The 25958-nt window shown below is 43.6% G+C and overlaps 1 long non-coding RNA gene across 4 annotated transcripts; it reads left to right on the top strand.

The window, feature by feature from the left end:
• The first annotated feature begins 4057 nt into the window (after positions 1 to 4057).
• Positions 4058 to 24232, top strand: LOC123590540. 4 transcript variants are annotated; one of them, XR_006708833.1, is made up of 3 exons: positions 4058 to 5255; positions 6855 to 7161; positions 22856 to 24232. It is a non-coding gene; the product is annotated as an uncharacterized LOC123590540 (long non-coding RNA). The 4 variants fall into 4 exon arrangements; XR_006708832.1 differs by having other exon boundaries at positions 6772 to 6861; XR_006708831.1 differs by lacking the exon at positions 22856 to 24232 and having other exon boundaries at positions 6855 to 7641.
• Positions 24233 to 25958: the final 1726 nt, after the last annotated feature.

The following is a 25958-nucleotide window of genomic DNA, read 5'->3' as shown; positions in this document are numbered from 1 at the left end:
ATTTCTCAGACTGGTCTGATTTCAAAGTCAGTATGGGGGAAGCTGGAATATTGGCTCATGCTTCCATCCCCACCTACACTGGCCAATTTTAACGATGGCCTCTTAGTAACAACATGGAGAAAACTAAAAATAAAGCATAATGATTCCAATTTTCCTTGGAGGAAACTCTCTTCTTTATTTCCCTTACGCATTTGCTTTCCTGTCCTCTAGAAAGTTAATTTCCTACCATCTCCTTTCTTCCCATCTTGCAACATCTCCCTCCCCTTCCTTCCTCACTGTCACTTGATGACCTTACTTCTTATTCCACTGAGGAAAAAAAAAGAAATAGCCAGAAGATGACATTCTTATCCTTCCAGACCAAATCTGCCAGACTGCCATCAACTGCACCCGTGTTCTCTGCCCTCCCTCCAGCGCTTATCAGCATTGTCCAAGAGAGCTGTCCTTGATGATAGAGATGTCCCGTACTGTCTCTGCTCAATACACCAGTCCCTTGCCACGTGTGGCCATGGACAACTTGAAATATGGCTGGTGCAACCTAGGAACTGAACTTTACCTTTTATTTGATTGCAATTAATTTAAATTTAAATAGCCACATGTGGCTAGCAGCTGCTGTGTAGAACAGCACGGGGATAGAGAACTCTTGAGTTCTGCCATGAAGCGAACAAAGAAGTGAATGGGATGGATAGTCACAGAGGGATGGGGTCAGAGCTGCATTTTTTAAAAAGATGGATAAATAATATTTTAGCCAAGCTGTTGGAAATAATCTAGCAGAGATAGAAAAATAGATGAAGCAGGAGAAAGCAGAGTCAATTATAGAAACAAAGTAGATCCTAGGCAGGAGCAGGTCATTGCCTATGGCGGCACTGTCTCATACGGCAGCGGTGGTGACCCGTGACTATTTAAATTTACATTAATTCGAACATAATGAGGGGCACTGGGTGGCTCAGTTGGTTAAGCATCCGACTTCGGCTCAGGTCATGATCTCGTAGTCCATGAGTTCGAGCCCCACATCGGGCTCTGTGCTGACAGCTCAGAGCCTGGAGTCTGTTTCAGATTCTGTGTCTCCCTCTCTCTCTGCCCCTCTCCCACTCACGCTCCCTCTCGCTCTCTCTCTCAAAAATAGATAGACTTTCAAAAAATTTTTAAAAAGAACATAATGACATGTTAAATTTATTTCTCAGTCACACTAGTCACATTTCAAGTAACTTCCATATTGGATATAATTTCCATCATCGAAGAAAGTACTGTTAGAGACTGCTGCTCTACACTTTCTGTCTTCATTTCATATTACATTTCTCTTTCTTGCATTTTTAAAAAAAGTTTTTAAGGTCAGCTTTATCCATGTTCATAGTTTTGAGAGCCAGAAAGCCTTACAATTTGTTTTTTCATTCCTTTCCCCATTTTCTACTCTCCAAGTAACTACATTCAACTCGTTTAGCTTTTTTTTTTCTTTTTTTTTTTTTCAACGTTTATTTATTTTTGGGACAGAGAGAGACAGAGCATGAACGGGGGAGGGGCAGAGAGAGAGGGAGACACAGAATCGGAAACAGGCTCCAGGCTCTGAGCCATCAGCCCAGAGCCCAACGCGGGGCTCGAACTCACGGACCGCGAGATCGTGACCTGGCTGAAGTCGGACGCTTAACCGACTGCGCCACCCAGGCGCCCCTCGTTTAGCTTTTTAAAGAATGTTTGTGTCTCTGATTCTAAATAATTTTCTTGTACTGCTTCTCAATTGTTTTCCAAGGTCTGGGCATTGCTGTGATTTCTTTATGAAACGTATGGATCTAGCCTGCTTACACCTCTCCCCTATGTCACTGCTCAGCAATGCGTGAACACTTCCTGCCCCTAACTCTCAACGGAGTCAAGCAATTTTTATGGTTAGATCAGTATTTAGTGTTTTAACTCTCCAGCAACTTTTAATCACATTGTAAAATCCCAAATCCTTACCCTGATGTGCAAGACCCTCCCTGATCTGTCCCCTGGGCACCTTTTTCACCCTTGTTCACCACACATCGCCCACACTACAACCTTGAAGTACCTCTGACACATTTCTATTTCAGGGCTTTCCCACTTACTATTCCCACTGCCGACAATGTTTGACTCACAAGGCTTTCCCCTCAGGCCATTCGACTGTCGCCTCCCCAGACAGACTGTCCCTGGATACCTTACAGGATGGAGGAAACTCTGTCATTCTCTATCCCTTTGTTCTGCTTAATTTTTCTTTTTCTTATGATCTTGAACAATACCTGGCCTTACATTGTTGTGTACCTATTTTTTTATTTTCTCTGTTCTCCACTAAAATGTACGCTTCATGAGAGCAGGATCTTAGACTTCTGTGTCACTCCAGTGTCCCCAGCACCTAGAACATTGTCTAGCTCATAGTTGGTGCTCAAAAATTACTTGTCCAAATAAGTGATGAGTGAGTAAATTGATGAACTTAACAGTTTATTTTATTTTATTTTATTTTTTTTAATTTTTTTTTCAACGTTTATTTTTATTTTTTTGGGGACAGAGAGAGACAGAGCATGAACGGGGAGGGGCAGAGAGAGAAGGAGACACAGAATCGGAAACAGGCTCCAGGCTCTGAGCCATCAGCCCAGAGCCTGACGTGGGGCTCGAACTCACGGACCGCGGGATCGTGACCTGGCTGAAGTCGGACGCTTAACCGACTGCGCCACCCAGGCGCCCCAATGAACTTAACAGTTTAGAAGCTGAGCCCGTTTTGCATTGGCACTGGTGGGAAAAGGGAGTTCTGTTCAGGCAAACCCAGGGAAACAACTCAAATGTTGGTGCACGTCCATTTCCCACGGGCCAGGATGCTGTCCTGAGCAGCTAGAGGGTGGCGTTCTGACACATGATCTTGTTGGCTTCTTAAGATGACCTCTTAGAGGAGCACAGAGCAACTTGTTTCTTGGTTCTTTAAAAATAATCCTGTCCTGGGGCGCCTGGGTGGCACAGTCGGTTAAGCGTCCGACTTCAGCCAGGTCACGATCTCGCGGTCCGTGAGTTCGAGCCCCGCATCGGGCTCTGGGCTGATGGCTCAGAGTCTGGAGCCTGTTTCCGATTCTGTGTCTCCCTCTCTCTGCCCCTCCCCTGTTCATGCTCTGTCTCTCTCTGTCCCAAAAATAAATAAACGTTGAAAAAAAAAATTAAAAAAAATAAAAAATAAAAAATAAATAATCCTGTCCTAGGGGCCCCTGGGTCGCTCAGCCCATTAAGTGTCTGACTTGGGTGCAGATCATGATCTCACGGTTTGCAAGTTTGAGCCCTGCGACTGGTTCTGTGCTGTCAGCGCAGAGCCTGCTTCTGATCCTCTGTCCCTCTCTCTCACTGCCCCTCTCCACTCCCTCCTCTCTCTCAAAAATAAATAAACATTAAAAAAATGATAATCCTGTCTTAATTAGGAGGTAACATGGAAATTCCTTTTTCATCATGGATCATTGGTACTTTGCTAGAAGATCACTTGTGCAGCTACTGCCCATGCTGGTACCAAAGTGTGATAGATGGTGTTCACTTCCTTGCTCTCCACTGGGCAGAATTCAATGTTATAACAACATCCTGTCCATCCCTCCCAATAAACCAGAGAATGTATTCAGTGAAGTTAGGACAAGTACCCAGCTGTCCAGAAAGGTAATCCAGCCCCAAGGTTATGGACTTAATAGTTCATAAAATCCCACAGATCCTATAAGTGTACTTAATTATCAAATCTTCTTGGCTAAACTATGTATGTAGGTTTTTGTTGACTATATAATTCTAGTGCTCAGTTAGGATACACTCTAAAATCTAGTACATGGGGTGCCTGGGTGGCTTAGTCGGTTAAGCGGCCAACTTCAGCTCAGGTCATAATCTCACGGTCCGTGAGTTCGAGCCCCGCGTCGGGCTCTGTGCTGACAGCTCAGAGCCTGGAGCCCGTTTCAGATTCTGTGTCTCCCTCTCTTTCTAACCCTCCCCTGCTCAGGCTCTGTCTCTCTCTGTCTCAAAAATAAATAAACGTTAAAAATATAAAAAAAAAATAAATAAAATCTAGTACAAAACATATTTCAAATGTAACTTCTATTTATTTTTACAAATGTAATTTTATTTTTCTTACATAAGTAATACTTTTTATTTTTGAAATCTTAGAAACTATAGTTAAACAATCAGAAGAGAACTGAAAATATCTATAATTACTACTGCACCAATGACATTGATTTGTATAACTTCCAGGTCCTTCTGAGAATACGTTTTGATGTAGGTATAACATTATTAAGTAGATAAGCTTCACATTCTTATACTGAGAAGATCCCCTGGAAAATACGGGGGTTAGAAGGAAAAACAAATGCTTTTGGGTAGATACGTTTAGCAGCATTAATATCAAACTGTTCACAAAAGTTCTGCCACTTGAATATCGCTTTAGCCATTTTTTTGCAAAACAATAAAAAAAAGAAAGAAAGAAAGAAAGAGAAAAAAGAGAAGGTGTGTGCTGTGTGCCAGGCTGCTGTGATGCAAATACCGTCAGTCGACATAAAGTAACGGCCAGAATGAAAACCCCAAACACATATGGCTGGTAGAATATCTGTGGCTAATAATTATTTTTAAGGTTTTTTTTTTGAGAGAGAGCACGCGCACATGCATAAATAAAACATTGAAAAATAACAGTAAGTCCTTTTGAACTTACTTTGCTTAAGAAGTAGTGGACCAAAGGGAAACATTCAAATATCATCTGGATTGAATCTAAACCAAACTCATAGTCCTTTTGAATTTCTGCTCTGAGGATCTGTGAGACTGAAGCAGGGTTCTCCACATATGCAGAGATAGATGAAGGGTTTCTGGGTCGTGCTGTGAGCGTAACTGGTCATCAGAGGAAGTGGTACAGTCTGTCCGTAGGCTAGAACACACAGAGCGATCTCTACGTGTACTTTGTATCTGGTGCTGCAAAGGCTTTAGGGATATGGGGTGAACAACACAGAAATGCATTCCACCCTCCTTGAGTTCACTGTCCAGTGAGATGACCATTAAACAAACAAGTACTTAGTCCCAAAGGAGAACAAATGACTTCAGTAGTGAATAACTGAAGAACCAATCTTTGTCTCCAAGCTTCAGATGAAACCTCCCGGAGGATCCAGTGGAATGCCAAAGGTGAAGGAGGAGTTGGTCCCCACCTCAGCCCTTCCCCGGAACTTCTGGCAAGAGGCAACAGAACACCGAAGGCTCAGAGGCAGACATTCACAAAACTATAGGAAGACCTCTGTGGCTAAAGAATAAGTGAAGGAGAGGTAAGTTGTTGGTTTCTTCTACTGCTATACACATAAACACCATTATAAATAGGGGGTGGTGGATATTTACGAAGAGAATCATCAAACTGTGGTGTTAAATCGACAGAATACAAAATTCAGCCCCTTCTTTCCATAATTCTGATCAGCCCTCCTCAGTCTCCCTTCTTTGTTCCCACTTTGAAGGTTGATAAGCTGCATAGTTCTGTCTTTGGTCTTGGTCCTCTTTTGTTCTTATGCTGCACACCCTCCTTGAAGATCCCTGGTGTTTCTCAAACAAGTCTGATAGCCTTTGCCCATCCAGGACACTCCTCCCCTCTGTCTTCTCATGGGTTGCTCTCTCTTCCTTTAGGTTTCTGCTTGGATGTAACCTCTTCGGAGAGGCCTTCTGTGATCCCTTACCACTCTCTGTTCCCTTAATGTCCTGTATTTTTCTGGAGAGCACTGATATATCTGGCATTGCATGCTATTGTATTTCTTATTGTGGGTCTCCTTCCCACTCGAACGTAAGTTCCATGATGCCAGAACCTTCGTCTTCTGTTCACTGCTGCGTAAACATTCAGCTACCCATACCATGTTGCTGGTATAAAGTAAACAATAAATATTTGTGTCGTGGATAGATTAATGGGTAGATGAATCAAGGAGAAAATGCATTTCATGCTGTCAATGGATTGAGCTACTACCCGCATGCCCACGACTCCAAAACCCAGACTTCCTGCCTTCTCTCTCTTGAGGGCCAGATCCACTTATCCAACTTCCTGTGGGACATCTGTGTTGTCATGATCTAGAGGCACTCAGATTAGCATACCCCAAATAGAACTCATCAACCCCAGTAACCTCATCGTGCTCTTCCTCTTGTGCTCCTTTCTTTTGTGATGTGAGTGACTCCACCGTCTGCCCAGTTGCCCAAGCTAGAAGCCTGAGAATCGTGTCCCGTTTCTTCCTCTCCCTTATCCTCTGCATTCGGTCACTAAATCCTGCTGATTCTGTCCTTTTGACTTGATTCCATTCCTGTACAGCCCCACTGACAGCATACGATTCACTTGTTTCTCATTTCTTTCCTGAATTATTGCCCCTGACTAGCTGGCCTATCACGAATCTTGTCTCCACCAAATTCATGCTTTGCCATGCCGTAAGGAAAATCTACGGTACAACTGCAATCATGCTTAACATTCCCCAGCGGCTCCCCTTTGCTATAAGGTAACAGTCAAGCTGCTACGTATGGCGTGCAAAGCCAATTAAAATTCAGCCCCCATCTAAATTCTACAGCGTGTCTCTAACTAAGTCTCCTTTTGTCTCCATCTTCCTCCGCCACCACCATTCACGCGAGCACAATGACGTGCCAGAAATATTTCCAATAAATATTTCTGGGTCACATTCTCAAAAAAGTATGTTTTTCTTGGTTTCTTGGTTGACCCTCAAGTTTCTGGATAAAGGGAAGGGTCCTTAGAGACAATGTGGCTTACAATGACCTCACTCCCGGCTGAAACCTTTCTGAAAGTCTGCCTCTTTGTGGAAGGTGGAGAGCTAACGCTCTCTGAAGGAGCCTGATCAAAAGTGTGAAAGGAAGACCAGTCGTGTTCTCAATTTCTTCATTTCCAGGGAAGAGGTAAGCCTTCAATTTGTAATCAGGGGATCGTCCTGACACCGAGAACTTCTCCATCTCACTGACATGCCTCCATCGATACTGGAATTGTTTCCTTAAAGGAACATCATGCCTATCTCTACATGGGTCCACACAGCTTTCAAGCAGAATAGGGTATCTGGTTAGTCTTTATAAATCTAAATGGAATAACCAGGACCCACGAGTAGAAGCTCCAGTCATGTCTACTCATTCCTTGGACTTAATAAAAGGGATACATCCCTGGAAATTCAAGCTGTCCAACAAATGAATGAGCCGTCTGGCAAGGTAATGAGTGCCCCATCATTGAGGATACGCAAACAGAACATAGATATCCACTCCATGGTTATTAGATGTTTCAAAGGAATCTTACATCTGAACAGGTGTTGAGTCAAATGAGCACAGATGTCCCTTCCTTACTCTGATATTCTTATTTGTCTCTGAGTCAAAGGGTAATTACACAGTCCTCCATTTTACTTTGGCTGTAGAGACCTAGACTTTGGTTAACAGATGGGAAAACAGACTTCGAAACTAAAAGCCCAGGAATTATTGTGCCTATTTTTGTCAGTTGGTTTTGTATAATCCTGAGATTAAAAAAAATACTCCAAAGAAAGTTGTTTGTAGAATGAATTTCATCATAGCGAGTATTGTCACAGTAAAATATTTCCATGGCCAGTATATTGTCAAATGGCAAATGATGAGGCACTGTGATGAACTGATGAACACTTTTCAATGCATTAAATAATTTGGGCCTGTTTTTGAAGTTTACTGGAGTCTGACAAGAACACCTTTTTTTTTCTTTCTTTCTTTCTTTTTTTTTTTTTTTTACATTCTGTTGGTTGATTCTGTGAAATGAGCAGCTGTTTGATACAGACTTTCAAAGTTCCAGGTTTCAAAATTAAAGATCATAGAGAAGCTTTCAATGAGTTTAAGGATTCAAGCTCGGACAAATTATATATAGTATTCGTTAGGATATACTTAGGGAAAGAGAAACCGTTTAGATATTTCAAACAGAGGGAACTTAATATAAAAATTGGTTCCAAGGGCGGGGGAAAGGCTGGAGGAGCAAGAGGGAAAAAAAAAAAAAATCAGGTTACTGAAAAGAGCAACCCCAGGAAAGCAGTTCCTCCCCGAGCTGGGGCCGCTGTGACTCAGGAGTCAGGAGTGGACACCCCAGAGCAGGCCTTGCTGGGAGCTGCCAGACCACAGCTGCAGCCGTGGGAACCCCCTGTCCCCCACCAGGCGCTGGCCCGGCTGCTGTAGCTGCTGCCACTCTTGCTGCTGCCCCTTCCACCCAAACTGACAGCCAAGATGGGAAGAGAGTCGGCTCTCTACTCTTTGTACCTTCCAGGGTCCCTTGGAGCCTGCATCCAACAGGAAGCAGGGGACAAGGGCCCAGGAAAGCACGGCCGGCAGGATCTCAGCCCCTAACTGTCCAGAGCAGTGCACAGAGGAGCGATTGAGCTAAAGGCACAGGGGCAAAGGTCACTAAAGCTTAGAGGCTGGTGACTGATGTGAAAATGTTGGGGTTCAGAGCAAACGGCTGCTAGGAAAGAATTCTTGGGACACCGTCAGTGCAAAAAGGTGGTTTTATTAAAGTGCAGGGACAGGGCCCGTGGGCAGATAGAGCTGCACTGGGGTTGTGACAGGTGACTGATTACATACCTTCAAGTTGGGAGGGGGTTAGGGACAGCGTAAGTCTCTGAGGAATTTTGGAAGCAAGGTTTCCAGGGCCTTGAGGGAGTTAGCTATTGTTTGGAAAAGGTCATTTATTACTGTTTAGTAAAACCTCCGTCATGAGACCCTTCAGATGTGTATCAGTGGGCCATATGCTGGGAGGTGATTGCTAATATATATCTTGGAGGTAGAGATAAAGGAAGTTCCCAAAGGAATTTCTATATGTTAAAGAAGACTTACAGCATCCTGGAGATGGGGATAATGTTAAGCTAACATTGCCTTTTGCCCTTAGCAAAGTATTAACATTGAGGTAGCTGAGTTCCTAGAGGAAGGTCACTCCGCCTATATCAAGGACTTGTCAACGGGCTGTAAGTAGTAAGGAAATTTAATTTTTTCTTTTGCCTTCGTTTCCCACATCAGTGACTATTGTCCTGATTTTCAAAGAGGGGCTAACAGTGATTTCTGTCAAGAGTAAACCAATTAGAATGGCACCAACCTCTAGCAAGATTCTAGAATAGGTGACTAAGTGATTATGGGACTGTTATTTTATTGTGTTTAATACCTCTGGAAACCAGAGAATTGCGAGGGCCAAATCTTAGCAATTCCAAAAATGGAAAATATGGGCCATCTCAGGGTACAAGGGTCTGAGAAACTTGTCTCAAATCCGAAAGCAGACATTCTAGATGAGCATAGAGTCCCCTGGTCCATTAAAGTCCATGCATATGTAACATTTCACAGATGGAGAGGGCTCTTGAGATCTGGCAAGACCACCGAGATCTCCTTTATCTCTGTAGCAGTGGCTGGGATTCAGATCACTGAGCGCCTTGTCTGAGGTCACACAGCCGAAGTTGTCGAGGTGGGTGTACAAGTCAGCTTGCTGTCAGTGCTCTACTCCACGCCAGTCCCCACAAAGGATGGAGCACTATGCAGCTAGGTGGCATCTCTGTAAGGATGATTATTGTCTTTGCTGTTGAGATGGAAGTTTTGCAGGGAATCATCCAAACCCTAGTTCTCCAGCCACTGTGCGACGGATGGCAAGCTTTGGTGAAGCATTGCAGGAGTCGGGAATGGGGTTAAGACGTGTTCTTGACATCAGGGACATGCCTGGGCAGGCTCGAGCCTGCTGGGTTCCCTTGGTTCCGTATCCTCTTCCTAGTTGGAACTAGAAACTGTGTTTGGAGACTACTGTTTACACTAAAAGTATTGCTTCCTAAATTTATTAAAGTTTGCCTGAATAAATTTAAGCATCACTACTGAAAGTAGCACCTAGTTCACCTCTAGGAAAATTTAATTAAGTCAAAAGGAAATTTGAAAGGAAAAATAGCCATGCCCACTGTCTTCGTTCATTGGGGCTGCTATGAAAAATACCACTGACCGGGTAGCTTATAAACAACAAAAATGTACTTCTTACCGTTTTGGAGGCTGGAATCTGAGATCAGGGTGCCAGCGTGGACAGATGAGGGCCCTCTTCTGGGTCACGGACTTCTCCTGTGTCCTTGCATGGTGGCAGGGGCTACAGAACTCTGTGAGGTCTGTTTTATAAGAGCATTAATCCCATTCATGAGGGGTCCAGCCTCATGACCTGAGCACCGCCCAAAGGCCTCACCTCCCAGACCATCACATAAGATGTTAGAATTTCAGCATATGAATTTGGGGAGATGGAGGGGACACAAACGTTCAGACATACGCAAACCTAGCATCCACTTAACTGTCATTCACTAAACTGCCCCTTGTAGACCTGCTTTGTGCCTGGCTCTGACTCTGCCTTTTATATGCATTGCTTAAAGTCCTTAACCACACTTCTAGGGGCCCCTGGGTGAGTCAGTCAGTTGAGCGACCAACTTGGGCTCAGGTCATGATCTTGCAGGTTGTGAGTTTGAGTCCCGCCTTGGTCTCTTTGCTAACAGCTCGGAGCCTGTGTCTCTCTCGTGATCTGCCTCTCCCCCACTCTCTCTCTCTCTCAAAAATAAACATTAAAAAAAATTTAATAAATTCAAATAAAATCCTTACCACTCTCCTGTGTAGGTGTGATGTAAGGATTACCTGTCCTTTAAGGATAAGAAACAGATTCAGAGGGTTATCACATGCTAGTAGTGGTGAGGTTTGGGGGTGGTGGGGGGGCGGGTCTGGAGCCGATGGCCAAGAAAGAATTCTTGAAAACGTCTTTGGTGCAAAAAGGTGATTTTTATTAAAGCACGGGGACAGGACTTGTGGGCAGAAAGAGATGCACTGGGGTTGTGAGGAATGGCTGGTTCTACACTATGGAGTTGGGGAGGCAAAGTCAAAATGGAGGCCTCCAGAGGGACTTTGATATGCCAAAGAGGACTCCTAAGATACCTGACGCCTTGTTATTGTCAAGCCAGTAAGGCATCAACAGTAGGAAAGTAGGGGGTTCCCGGGGAAACTCTATACTCTGCATTTGCCCCAAGTGTCTGCCGATGGACTGCAGGCCATGAGGAAATTCAACTTTACCTGCCATTTTCCTCTTGCCTTTGTTTCCCATATCATTATTGAGGGGTGATGTTCAAGTGTATAGGTTTCTGGAGATCAGGCTATTGACAAGATCACCTTTTTCTTGTAGCTTACTAAGTTATTTGTAACCTGATGGCGACCCATGTCCTGTATGACTGTGACCTCTATTGGCTGGCCATTTGTTTTCTTTCCTTTGTCCTTGAGGAGCCAGGGGTGCCTGGGGAATATCACACCTATCCCACCTGGGGAGGAGGGGTGTGGCAGCTTGCACTGAGCCCTCAGCCCACCCCACACTGCCTCATCGGTAGAGGAGGAAAGTCTGAGAGCTGAACCGAGTCTCTCTGAGCCCAAAGGGCGTCCTCTTCCCACTCGGATACACCTGGTTTATGTCATTTTTTTTTCTGGAAAAGTCACAGGAATTGTACCTCAAGGATAGTACTCGAAAATGCATTTGTTAAAGAAATAGAAATCCATTTATAAACACGGGTCGATGTCACGTTCTAATAAAATAAAACGGGCTCTTAGGTGCTTGCAGTGAACTTCTGAAATATTTATGTGGCTCCCAGAGAGAGGTTATTTCGCCACTGATGAGATTCTGGGACTTCATTAACCTTAATAAAATTACGTCTGATTCTTTAAATCAAGCAAGAATAACGTAAAACTGAGGACAACTTCTGGCTTAGAGTAGAACATTGCCCATGACTGGGGGACATGTCACTGTAATGATACTAAGTATTTGGAAGGGCTGGTGAACATTTGCAATCTGCAGTTAGTGGGAAGCCAACCGTAAGGCTAATGTGTTTCTGTGCTAGGAATCTATTTTATTGAAGACAAATGATCTCTTTGGGTAGATATTTTAAGAAAGGAGATGACATTTTTTCTTGTTACGTTTATTTCCAAAGTATCCCCACTAACTGCAGCAGAGGTTGGCTATTTCTGGAGAGGAGCAGGGAGTAAACATTTAGGCTTTGCAGATCACATGCCTCTGTTGCACCTATTCAATGTTACCACTGTAGCGTGAAAGTACCTCAGACAATAGGGAAAAGAATGAAAATGGCTGTGCTCCAATAAAACTTTATTTACAAAGTGGGAGGCCAGGGAGAGGACTATAGTTTGCCCACCTCTGGACTACAGTGTTAGAAGGCACCATCATAAAAGTTACTGCTACCTATATGCCCAAAAGACTATCAAACCAAAGAAGCCTAGTGACATTTATTAATTTTTTATGTCACTGTACATACTGGGACATGCAAAGCCACCACAGAATATGACGTTTATGTAATGCGTTACCATACTTAATTTAAAGGATTTGGATGAAATCTTTGGTGTTAATTTGTCTGTTGTATTTCTTAGTGACTTTGCATAAAAACAAAAGAATCTAGACGCAAGTGATGGAAAGAGGCCAGGATGAGTTTCCAGGTGTTCAGAATCTAACAACTGATGGCAGTGCTAGATCAATATTCAATTAGGAGATAATGAGTATCTTTCCAGCTTCCATATTCTGCCATCTCTGAGACTAGAATTGTGCAGGTTAGGGGCGGGCTGATTTCACTTCAATAAGTTATTAGAATTTTCTGTGACCAAAGTATATGCTAACTCTTCTAAAGTGTTAATCAAGGCTAAGCAATTTTGGGGGCACCTGGGTGGCTCAGTCGGTTGAGCATCTGACCTCAGCTCAGGTCATGATCTCATGGCTTGTGAGTTCAAGCCCCATGTCGGGCTCTGCTGACAGCTCAGAGCCTGGAGCCTGCTTCATATTCTGGGTCTCCCTCTCTCTCTCCCTCTGCCCTCTCCCACTCATGCTGTCTCTCTGTCTCTCAAAAATAAATAAAATAAACATTAAAAAAATTAAAAAAAAAAGATTAAGCAATTTTTCATGAAGTTTCTTGGTTTTGTGTCTATGTTTAACCACTGAATGGAAGTATCGTCTTTTAGACAGCCAATAATAACATATTCAATAAGGTTTAGCGACAATAATAAATTAATTCAATTATAGGTCTTTTCCTTAGAGATTTTTTAAGGGTTATGTTTCTTATAAAAAAAATGACACTCATTTTACATATTTTTCTTAGTTATGATGGAGAATCTCTATGATAATATGAAAAATTCATTATATCATTCCTTGGAACCTTGGTTATCAATCTCATTACGATGTCATAGCAGGTTAGAGGTTGGAGCTCAACTGTAGGTAAAGAGAAGAGATAACTTTGAAAATGTAAAAATCATTTTGAAATCAAAGTTATTTTCTAGTTGAATTTAGTAATAACAGTTTGACTTCATGCAGTGGATTAGCCTTTGCCTGTTCTTTTCCAACTGTGGCCTCTTCCGCTCGGCAATATCCAAGGGCAGTAGGAAGGCTGTGGCCATCCTTCACCCTGTGTACTCTGGGATGCAAGGCTCACGTCTTCCACTTCTCCCTGGGTTCCTTGGCCCTCGAGTCAGACTGTCCTTGGAGGTGGCCAAGCCTAGCCCCTCCAAAGGCTTTCCAGACCACGGCTTGAGAATGAATAAGGCTGATGGGCCCTTCTGATCAGTGTCCTGCTTTGCCTCCGATGCATACAGTGGCCCCTGCTCTCCTGGAGCAAGGGACCAACACTTCTTACAGAATGTGACAGCTTTACTCACTCGGCCCACAGACCCCTTGCCTATCCTGGCTGGTGGGGATGTGTGAAAGTCAGGCGTGTGATCAGTAGGGACAGGGGTCACTTTCCGAGATTGTGGCGATTTCAGCCTAGAGTTCAAGAGAAGACAGAGTGATCTGGAAGACATGCTGTTCCCTCGTTATGCTATCAAATTCCAAACTGTGAATTTTATATGACCCCCAAATGGAATACTGTTCACATGTTCTGGAATTCCCTATTCTCCCTATGTGAGACTTGCACTTGTGGCCATTATCAGTGAAGCACAATGATGACTTTGTGACAATCGCTGGAAGCCAGTAATCACAGGTCACAGGATGCGTGTTCCAGGACCATGCGTAAGTGATATAACAAGGCATTGAATAACTGCAGAGGTGAGATTCGTATGGTTTCAATATAAACAAGTTCCAAAGGATCGTAACATTGTGAGTAATAACAACATTGCAACCCTTTGCTGTGGTGGAAAATAAAAAATTCTCCAGAAGTGGCACATCCAACAATAAAGAACGTGAGTGATGATTCCTGGACCTTTGCAGAAAAAGATGGTCCCTGGACATTGGCCAGACTGAATAGTGAATACACCCCCAAAGTATCTCTTCCACTTCTTCCCATTATTCTGCATCTTTATTGATAAATTCCTATGCCTTCCAGGGGCCTACACATTTTGTAAAACTATTTAATCAAAGTCCTTAGTTAGACAGGGCCTTGCAAAAAAATTTTCCCTGGGTGCCATATTCCGCACATGGGGCAGCTCTGCTTAGTTGTGACCTTTTCTTTCAGAGTGAATAAGTATTAATTGACTCACTGCATTGTACCGTGTTCTATGACAAATGCTGTGAAGCCACACCTTATCAAAACCTGTAGGATGCAACCACTGCCCTCAAGAGCCATGGTCTTTCTGGCTACACACAATTAAACACATGAAGCGGATCAAGGGAACTAGAAGACCAGACATTAGATGGCACTTATTAAATCTCAAAACACGGCAGAAATGGTTAATGCTTGGGGTTCAGGTAGGGCCAAACTCAGGCTGGGCTGGTATCTCCAGGAAGGCTGGTGGCACTTAACACAGGCCCTAGGCCTAGGCTGGGTGTAGAAGGCCTCAGAAAGATACAGGCAGAAGGTTGGGCAGCGGCAGCAGTGGGAACCCCTTGAGGAGGGAGCCCCACTTCAGGGTTCAGACTCGAAGACATTCTGAACTGAGGAAGGCATGGCCCCTGGCCCTGAAGAGCATTTGACTGGCCTGGAGTGGGGGTGGTGAGCTATTAGGAAAACACTGGGAACAGGAGATATTGATAGAACTCCTTTTGGGGTATAAGTCTCTCATCAGAAATATCTTGGTCGGGGGCATCTGGGTGGCCCAGTCGGTTAAGAGTTTGGCTCAGGTCATGATCTCACGGTTTCGTGAGTTAGAGCCTCACGTCTGGCTCCGTGCTGACAGTGTGGGGCCTGCTTAGGATTCTCTCTCTCCCTCTCTCTCTGCCCTCCCCCCTCCATTTGTGTATGGTTGTGCTCTCTCTCAAAAATAAAAAAATAAACATAAAAAAAAAAAAGACATCCTCTTGGTGGTTTCTTCAACACCCATTTCTTGGCATAGACCTAGCCCAACAACCACTCTCTTCTCTGTCTCTCTCTCCACCTTGTTCCTATCCTCCCACCCCCTGCTGGCAGGGTGTGATTTCAGTGCTTTTCTGCCTGCCATGTTCTCTAAGCATGAACGCTGGTTTTTCACCTTGCACTCCTAACCAAGCCTCATGGAATGCTCATATGATGGCATGAGCCCCAGATGTGACATCAGAAGACCTGTGGCCGAGACTAGGTCTGTCCCTTGCTGGCTCTGTGACCTTGGGCAGGTTACTGGATGCCTCTGAACTTCTGTTTCTTTTTGCATGGACATGGTGATGCTTTACTACTTACTTTAGAGGGCGTGGTGAGGAGCAAATGACGTTCTTGAGCTTAAGAGAATAGTTTCTAATACTAAATAGAGCTTACTTGGTGCCAGGCAATCATCTAAGGGCTTTAGATATACTAAGTATTTTAATTCTCACAATAACCTTGTGAAGAAGAAACTATTATGATTACATGTGCAGTGGGGAAGCTTAGGCACAGAGAGATTAAGTAATTTCCCAAAGATTACCGCATTCATTCAGGGTAAGCACTGGGAGTTAAACCCTGGGGAGTCTGGTTCCAAAATCTATTCCCTTAACAAGCACATTATACTGTTTATCTAATAACAATACGAGAGAGCACTTAATTCAAGGCTCACTACTTGTCCGATACTGTACCAAAGGCCCAATTAATTCATTTAATCCTCACAATAGCCCTTTGAGGTATCTATGAGGCGGGGGGCGTTACTAACTGTCGGAAAATGATTTGTAAAAACTTCCACATTTAGGAAGGGAGAGTAGATGAAGCCTTCCCTATTCTTCCCACTGAGTACAACTGAAATCCTGTGCAGTGTATATAAAACAAACACAAGAAGACTTTGAAAGGTGGAGATGAGAAGGCAGATCAACTGGGGACCTTGGAATCAGAGGAGCAGGATGCTTTGAGTTACCTGAGTTTTCTGTTTTGCCTCATCTATCCCAGAGCTGGGGCTGAAGAAACTGGCAGCCTGGAAAGGCCAATGAGTGTAGCCCCCCGAAAGCCCCAACGGAAGCCTGCTCTTGGGAGCCAAGGGAGCAGCCTAACAAGACGGAGACCTTTATTGACAATAGCTGCTCTCCTGCAGCCAAACCCTGAACAGGAATCGGGGAGCCCGCTCTCACCCATGCCAGTGAGGCCCAGAGGGAAGCCTGGACTTCTACCCTTGTGAGGCTTCAACAAGGAGCCCAAACCTCTCTGCCGGGGCTTTCATCCCCCAAAGGTAATGAGGCCCCCTCTGTGTAGTCGTGTCAATGGAGACCAGTTGGGCACCCTGGACTTCCGTCTCCATCCGGAAGTGCTGAGGCGCCTCTCCCCATCCCGACTGGGATGGTGTCAGAGAAGGCCTCATGCAGAATCAGGACTTTCAGCACTGCCCAGCGGTAGTGAGCACCCCCCCCCCCGGACATGCCCGCCATGATGCCAGTGGAGACCATGAGAGGAGCGGTAATGAGGCACCCCCTCTTCTGCACGGCTGGGGCGAAATCAGTGGAGGCCCAATCCACCGCGATTCTCCCATGCTCCGCAAGCTGGGGGCATCAACAAAGGCCAAGTGGAAAACCTGAACTTCACCCTCAGCTGGCAGTAATGAAGTTGTCCCTCATCTTCCCCTGCCAAAGTAGTGTCGGAGGAAGCCAGACAATATGAAGGTTTAAACAAGATTCAGAGTCTCATAACAAAATAGTCCAAATGTCCAAGAAAAAGAAATTGCTCATTATACCAAGGGCAGGGAAGAGCTCAGACTAAATGAAAAAAGACAAGCAATAGATACCAACACCAAGATGACAGAGATGCTGGGATTATCTGACAAAAATTTTAAAGCAGTCATCACAAAAATGGTCTGTGGCTTATTTCACGTAGCATAATGCCCTCTGGGGAGGCCTTCCTTAGGAAGGAGAGTGAAAAGAAGAAAATTAGGTCCACATGTGCTCATTTGCCCTTATTTTTCCCTCTAATATCTTGAAGAAATGTACGTACTTTGACAGTTTTCTGAAATACAGTGTTCCAAGTGTTCCCTGAACGTAACCGTCAGGATTTCTTTAAATCCATTTAAACTAATCTCTTAATAATTTAAAATGTATGTGACAGGGGCATCGGTTTAAAGATATTTCCAGGTTTCTCATGGATTTGCTTTTATTTTCTCATCAACAACTCATTTGACACAATTTGCCTTTCATTCCCTCACATTTCTTTTTCTGATTGTTTCAGCCAAAGGTAGAATTTAACGGGGTTGTACCCCTGAGATTTCCAGTCATAGCGTCATGCTGTTCATCCCTGTGGGTTTTGTCTGTTACCTCTACTAGATGGATTAGTAAGAACTCCTGCATCTTTGGAGAATCTTGGCGATCACGAACAACCTCCTGTTTTCCCTGCCGGTTTTATATCTGTCCTCCACATCTTTCTCAAACTATAATCTTGCTTTGCCATCCTCTTCTTTTTTATTTCCATCATGGGATTTTGCTGGTAGCCTCTTCCTGTCATCGCACCGGAAACACATTATTATTTTTATTTCTTGTCCTTGAGAATAATAAAAAAAAAAAAAAGATAAATATATATATATATATTTTTTCAACGTTTATTTATTTTTTTGGAACAGAGAGAGACAGAGCATGAACGGGGGAGGGGCAGAGAGAGAGGGAGACACAGAATCGGAAGCAGGATCCAGGCTCTGAGCCATCAGCCCAGAGCCCGACGCGGGGCTCGAACTCACGGACCGCAAGATCGTGACCTGGCTGAAGCCGGACGCTCAACCGACTGCGCCACCCAGGCGCCCCAAAGATAAATATATTTCAACACCACAGGACACTTTCTTCTTTTTCCAAATTGCCTTAGAACTAATGTTTCACATCAAATGCCTTATAGAACACAAATCTCAAAATCAATTAAGAAATTTTTTTACTGAAACTAAGGGTGCCAGAATGATTACATAGAATCTTCTTTCCTGTTCTCAAGTACTTAGAAAGAAATGCCTTCTAAGCAGAAATGGAATTCAGACATATTTGGGATTAACATGAGGTCCCTGTGGAATCGTATATCGTGGAGGTCTGCTGTGTCCCAAGAGTCTTGCAATAGATGATTTCAGTTGCCCGACCAATGCCAGGCATCCACACTGAAGCGTGTTGGGACAGTGTTGGTTGAAGTCTGAGTGCTCTCATCCTTCATTTTTCTGATGAAGCAGCCTCAGCAGTGAAGCAGTCTTGAGTAACCATCATATCTCAGGCTGCGAGACTCTGAGGTATTTATTCATGAGATTTGATTTTATTCTCCCAGAGCTGGCTGCTGATTCAGAGAGCAAATTCCACTCCACTCAGCCTAAGCATGAAGAACTTATTTTAAGTTCTAGACAGCTTCTGGAATCCTAGGGAAGTTGGGCCTCCTCTGACAGGAAGTGGGAGCTGGAAATCCAAGGAGCTGTCTCCAGATCTCTCTCTCTCTCCTGTGGTCTCTTGTGTGTCTATCTGCTCTCCCTGTGTCTCACTCTTGCTCTCTCTCCTTCTCCCTGTCATTTCATTCTCTTTCACTGTGAACCTGTACCTCAAAATGTCCACCAGCCCCAACATTGCGTCATCTCCTTCCTGCCCAACATCCTCCTGTAGCCTAACTCTGTCTCTCAGAGTTCTGATTCCAAATCCCCGAGGAAGAAATTCAGTCTCGACACTGTCTTTTAGAGCCCTGCTGTAAACTTCTAGAAAGCCTATCGATGTGATTTAATCAGCGACTGCCTGGGATCTAGGGCTTTCTCATTGACTCAAGACGGAAGCAGTGTACAAGATTAGATTATATGAAAAAAGATGGGGCAATTGTTTAAAAAAATTTTTTGAGAGCACGCAAGTGTGGGAAGGGCAGAGAGGGAGGGGGGACAGAGGATCTGAAGCAGGCTCTGTGCTAACAGCAGCGAACCCAATGTGGGGCTTGAACTCACAAGCTGTGAGATCATGACCTGAGCTGAAGTCAGTTGGACTGAACCACCCAGGTGCCCCCAGGAAATTGTTTAAAATACTAGTGCGTTCTCTAAGGACACTTACATTTTTTTTTTTTAGGTTTGTTTATTTATTTTGAGAGAGAGAGAGAGATCATGCATGCAATGAGGGAGGGGCAGAGAGAGAGGGATGCAGAAAATCCCAAGCAGGCTCCACACTCTCAGTGTGAGCCCGACTTGGGGCTTGATCTCACGAAACAGGAGATCATGACCTGAGCTGAAATCAAGAGTCAGGTGCTTAACCGACAGAGCCACCCAGGCGCCCCACTAAGGACACTTGTTTGTTATATTTTGGTAATACCTTTCAATAAGGCTTAATATTTGCTGTACAGGGAGAAGTTTCTTACAATTCAGTCTGAGCCGGACGAGGACCCTTTATTCTCTCTTGCAGTAGAGTCTGTGGGAGCTGCTGTGTAATTGAGAGGATTATGGCATTCGGGGGATTGGACTACTGGAAAGAGCAATGGGTTGATAATTGAGAGCCCAAAGATTATGCCCAGGTCCCGACATAATACTAATTTATTAGATTACTAAATTACAAATGTATATTTGTAAATACAATTTATATTTAGTATTACTAAAATACTAAATACAAATCAAGTCATTTTCTGGGCCTCCTTTTCTTTCTTTCTTTCTTTCTTTCTTTTTCTTTCTTTCTTTCTTTTTTCATTTATAAAATGATGGGGCTTGGGGCGCCTGGGTGGCTCAGTCGGTTAAGCATCCGACTTCAGCTCAGGTCATGATCTCGCGGTTCGTGAGTTCGAGCCCCGCATCGGGCTGTGTGCTGACAGCTCAGAGCCTGGAGCTTATTCCGGATTCTGTGTCTCCCTCTCTCTCTGACCCTCCCCTGTTCATGCTCTGTCTCTCTCTGTCTCAAAAATAAATAAACGTTGTAATAATACTTGTAATACTTGTAATACAATACTTGTAATAATTCCAGAACCTCTGGGAGTCCAAATCTCTGGGGTTCCACAGCCTGGAACCCCCTGTTTAGCTGAGTTTGAGGTCCCTCCAGGCTCTGATATTCTCGTATTCAAGTCAAGCAAATATGGGCTCCTTAGAAAAACATTCATTTATTCAAGAGGAAAGCTGACATTCAATACTACCAGATCTGAGAAAAGCACGAGTTTTTGAGAGAGGTGAATTGAGGCAGATTTCAGGGTGTACGAATCTGAGCTGAGAAGATGGGAGGAAGAACCAATACTAGTCGCAGTGGGAGTGGGGTGACATGATGGCGAACAAGGTTCCAGAATGTGGCTCATGCCAGGAAGAGGGTCAGATGCCATGATCACTAACAGAAAGAAGCAGAGGAGAGGCAATCTCCCCCCAAGGCAAGGTGGATTAACTCTTCCGGCCTTAAGTGAATATATCATATATTAGTATATTAAATATAAAATAATATCTTTTTTGTTTTCAATGTTTATTTTTTTTTAATTTTTTTTTCAATGTTTATTTTGTTTTTGGGACAGAGAGAGACAGAGCATGAACGGGGGAGGGGCAGAGAGAGAGGGAGACACAGAATCGGAAACAGGCTCCAGGCTCTGAGCCATCAGCCCAGAGCCCCACGCGGGGCTCGAACTCACGGACCGCGAGATCGTGACCTGGCTGAAATCGGACGCTCAACCGACTGCGCCACCCAGGCGCCCTCAATGTTTATTTTTGAGAGACAGAGAGAAACAGCATGAGTGGGAGAGGGGCAGGGAGAGAGGGAGACGCAGAATCCGCAGCAGGCTCCAGGCTCTGAGCTGTCAGCACAGAGCACGCGGGGCTCGAACTCACGAACTGTGAGATCATGACCTGAGCCGAAGTCAGATGCTTAACTGACTGAGCCACCTGGGCGCCCCAATAGAAAATAATATCTTAATGTAATATGATAATATAAGTAATAATAGGTACTCATATGTGTTATGTCAATTAATATTCATCTGTAAAAGCACCAGGGCAGTGTATGGTATAGAGTAGACTGGTCTCCCTGCTCCTCCTTAATCACATCGACAGTTGAAGTGTTAACGAAAGCCTTCTAGTTAAACTTCTCTAAAGACGAAAACCAACTGAGTTGACGTCACGACATTACTGGCGATGTCTTAGGGTAATGTCTGCAATATATGTACAAGAGAGAGGCTCACGGAAAAATACATTCGTGAAGCGTGCCCCAACACTGTCCCTTTTATGTTTTCAATACTTTGCATGCTTCATATCAAAGAAGAGATTGATTCTGAAAGACATGCTGCCTCACAGCACTCTTCATGAATTTGAAAGGAGATCTGAACTTGACAGTGTACGTTTCCCAGGGTTACATACAGATTTGGGTATTAGGTTGAGGATATCAGGTCAAATTTCTACCCAGATAGTCATCTAACTGCAAGGAGAAGCAAGATGGGCAAATAGGGAAAATTCTTGAAAAATCTTTGAGGCTATTAATTCTCAGGGTTTTAAAAAGTTACTAATATTTCAATTCCCATGTTCTAATAAACATTCCCTCTCTCTCCATGCTCCAGCAACCTCAACTGTAGAAACTCTAAGAGGGACACCTGAGTGCCTCAGTTGGTCGTGTCCGACTCTTGATTTCCTGAAGTCGCGATCTCACAGTTTGTGAGTTCGGGTCCTGTGTTGGGCTCTGTGTTGACAACACGGAGCCTGCTTGAGATTCTTTCTCTCCCTCTCCCTCTGCCCCTCCACTGCTGTCTCTCTCTCTGTCTCTCTCAAAATAAATAAATATGTTTTTTAAAAAAACACAAAGTTTCTAAGAAAGTGTCAGTTCAAATGCTAACCAAACCGAAATGTGGTAATATTCTGAGCAACCATGGGATGTAGGAAAAGCAGAGCCTCTGAATATTCTATTTCCTTTCTAATGTGAATCAAATCATATTACTTCAGCGAAGCAATGAAAAAAATGTTCAGTGAACACTTCCGTGAAAAAAGTTCGTATATTCATCTATCACGAGTGTTGTGTTCTGTTTTCAGAATCAACCGATAGGCAAAATATGTTCAAAGAACAGAATGTGTTTTAATCTAATCATCGAAAACTGCAAATTGATGCTATGGCTGATAGAAGTTGAAAGTGGAGAGAGGAGGAAGAAGAAAGGAGAGTTCCAGAGGGAGAGAGAGAGAGAGAGAGAGAACAGAGAAAATAATGGGGAAAGCTTATTAAAGAAACAGAAGAAAAGTTCCCCCAAATAAAGGGCATGTCTCCAGCCTGAAAGGTCGGACTGATTGTTTAGCTCAGTGAATAAAAAATATGTCCACCGTAAAGCTACGACACTGTGAAAGTTCGAATCCCCAGGGATGGAGAGAAGATCCCCAGAACTTTCAGATAGAGAAAGAGAAAATCAATGTACGTACACAGCATTGGTTATAAGAGTGGCATTGTTTGTAGCTTATAAATCTCGCTACTCACAGAGAGCTTTTCTTCCACTTGAGCTGATACCGTGCTCCTAAAGACCTGTCTTTTAGTTTTACCTCTGATTGCTTCTCTGACAGTCCTTCTTATTCCCCACCCCCGTTGAAAATATTGCTACAAGTTTCTATCAAATATTCAACGTGACCTCTTCTCCCTTTGACCCATTTCCAGATCTGACACAAGTGTGCACTGGCCTGGATCCACCTCCTCTTGGTTAAGGAGCCATCTCTACAGTCATCCTCTGTCCTGGGCAGTGGCAAGTGTGGATTTTCTTAGCCCAGGCCAGCTGACCTCAGACACCAGCGTTATCTGCGGAGACCGACCCCAACCTGCTCTTGGCACGCCGAGATGTTGACAACACCTCTTCTTCTGCTGCTGGGAGCAGATACAGTCTGCAAACACCATCACACCATCATGAGAATTCTCTCGGCCTCTTCCCACACCACGGACCCGTCCACACAGCATTACCATCAGGCAGGCAAGCTGAGGCAGCAAGAATCTGCTTATGCTGACAGCCGACGCGTGGGTGGGTAGGCACCGTGCCCTAGAAGCAAGTACTATTAAGGCTTAAGGATGCAGGCTTGAATTTATGTATTTGTATAAGATCAACCCCCCCTCCTTCCTTTGTTCTGTCTCTGCGCTCCCTCATTTCCCTTGAATCTCTTTCATGATGGTGGTACAATAGTACCTACTCCAGGGTGCTGTTAGGCACTTCTTCCCATTAGCATTTCATTGTTCCATAGGTTTTAGGTGTTCCTGTGCCCTGCTAGCCTGAGGACACCAGAAACTGTTCCAATGGTCACTTCTACCAGTTAGTGTTGACTACATAACAAATTGCCCCTTGATGGCTTAAAATAACAACCAGTTTTTAGCTCGCAACTCTGCCCTTTGGCCATTTGGACTGAGTGCATGTAGATAGTTCTGGCTGGGGATTCGCTGGTTGAAGGGCCTCAGTTGAAACGGCTTATCTCTACTTTGCACGGTTTCTCATCTTCCAGCAGGCTCTCCCAGAATGGTCACCTGGTGACTGCAGTTTTCCAAGAACAAAACATCGGAAGTTGCAAGGCCTCTTCCCCCCACCCCTAGTTTTGTTGAGAAATAATTGGCATATATCATTATATAAGTTCAAGGTGTAGCACATGATGGTTTAATGGGAGAAACCATTAAACCATGGTTTAATGAGCACCACAATAGGTTTAGTTAATATCCATCTTCTCATATAGATACAATAAAAAGAAAAAAATTCTTACGACGAGTGTTCTTAGGATTTACCGTCTTAACGATTTTCCTAGATATCATCCAGCAGCGTAGCTAAAGTCATCATGTACATTACATCCCTAGTGCTTATCTATCTTACTACTAGAGGTTTGTACCTTCTGACCACCAATTCCCTCTCCCTTCCCTCTTGCCTCAAGCAACTACAAGGCTTTTTCCATATCTCTTTTCTCACCAGTTTGATTTTTTAAATTTTTTCATTAGAGTCTACATATAAGTGAGATCATACAGGATTTGTCCATCTCTGACTTATTTCACTTAGCATAATTTCTTCAAAGTCCATCCGTATGTTGTAGATGATAAGACTTCCTTTTTTTATGGCTTACTAACCTTCCATTTTACACACACACACACACACACACACACACACACACACGTATGCGTGTGGGCCACCTCTTCTTTATCCATTCATCCATCAGTGGACACTTAGGTTATTTCCAAGTCTTGGCTATTGCAAATAATGCTGCTATGAACATGTCGATGCAGATATAGTTTCAAATTAGTGTTTTCATTTCCTTTGGATGTATTCCCAGAAGTGGAATTGCTGGATCATACAGTAGGTCTATTTTTAATTTTTTGAGGAAACTCCATACTGGTTTCCACAGTAGTTGCACCAATTTCCAATTCCACCAACAGTGCACAAGGGTTCCCTTTTCTCCACACCCTCACCAGCACTTGCTATCTCTTGTCGTTTTGATGATGGGCATTCCATCAGGCATGAGGTAATGACTCAGTGTGGTTTTAATTTGCATTTCCCTAATGACCAGTGATATTGAGCATCTTTTTATGTACCTGTTGGCTTTTTGTAGTTTTTCTATGGAAAAATGCCTCTTCAGGTCCTTTGACCATTTTTTTAAGTTGGATTATTTGTATTTTTAACTATTGAGTCGTATGAATTCTTTGTGTATTTTGGACATTAGCCCCTTAGGTAGTTTGCAAATATTTCCCCCATTCTGTAGGTTATCTTTTCACTTTGTTGATGGTTTCTTTTGCTGTGCAGAAGCTTTTGATGTGGTCTCAATTTATTTTTGATTTTGTTGCTTGTGCTTTAGGTGTGGTTTCCAAAAACTCACTACCAAGGCCCATGTCAAAGAGTTTTGTTTGTTTTCTTTTAGGAGTTTCAAGGTGTCTGGTCTTATGTTTAAGTCTTTAATTCATTTCGACTTAATTTTTGTGAGCAGTGTGAGATAGGGGTCTGGTTTCATTTTGTTACATGTGAATATCTAGTTTTCCTAACACCATTTGTTAAAGAGACTATCATTTCTCCATGCTCAGCACAGAGCCCGATGCAGGGCTCGATCCTATGACCCTGCAATCATGACCTGAGCTGAAACCAAGAGTTGGATGTTCAACTGACTGAGCCACCCAGGCACTTCTTGTCCCAAATATTTTATGTATTACTTAAGTTACACACCAGAATAATAATCTCCTGACATGTTGAAGGATTCATGATTTTGAGTCAAAACACCTAATTCAGGGTATGTCTCCAGACCTCTTAACTATATGTAAGGCCAAGTAATGGCAAGTATTATGAAATCTTCAGCATAGGGCTCAGCACATAAATGCTTAACAAATGTTTGTTGAATCTGAATGAAAAGATGGGAGCAAAAATGCTATATAAATCAGAGGAAATTAGCCTGAAAACCTATCCCATTAATTCTGTGTTTATGATCAACCTTTATCACGGAAACTTGGAATTTAATAGGTGAGAAAAAAGATTTGATTTAACTTCCATACTTGCAGTATGGGCTGTTGGATGGAACAGCAGCATGTCCATTGCTGTACGTAATAGTTGGGAATTATAACGAAGGGCAGAATGAAGAGGGTCCTTAAACTTTAGTTCACTAAGTCACCAACTGAATTAAGAAATCACGTATCTTTACAAATTCCAACAATGTTCCTCAGCTATTTCAAGTGGGACCTCGGAGAAGCACCTAAACGAACTATTTTTTAAAAACCTCCTTTCTTTAGAAGTTGCAACACAAATTGGCAAGAAGCA

Source organism: Leopardus geoffroyi, chromosome B4 (assembly GCF_018350155.1).
Source record: "Leopardus geoffroyi isolate Oge1 chromosome B4, O.geoffroyi_Oge1_pat1.0, whole genome shotgun sequence".
In the NCBI taxonomy this organism is placed as follows: domain Eukaryota; kingdom Metazoa; phylum Chordata; class Mammalia; order Carnivora; family Felidae; genus Leopardus; species Leopardus geoffroyi.
This window is presented reverse-complemented; position numbering and strand designations above follow the sequence as displayed.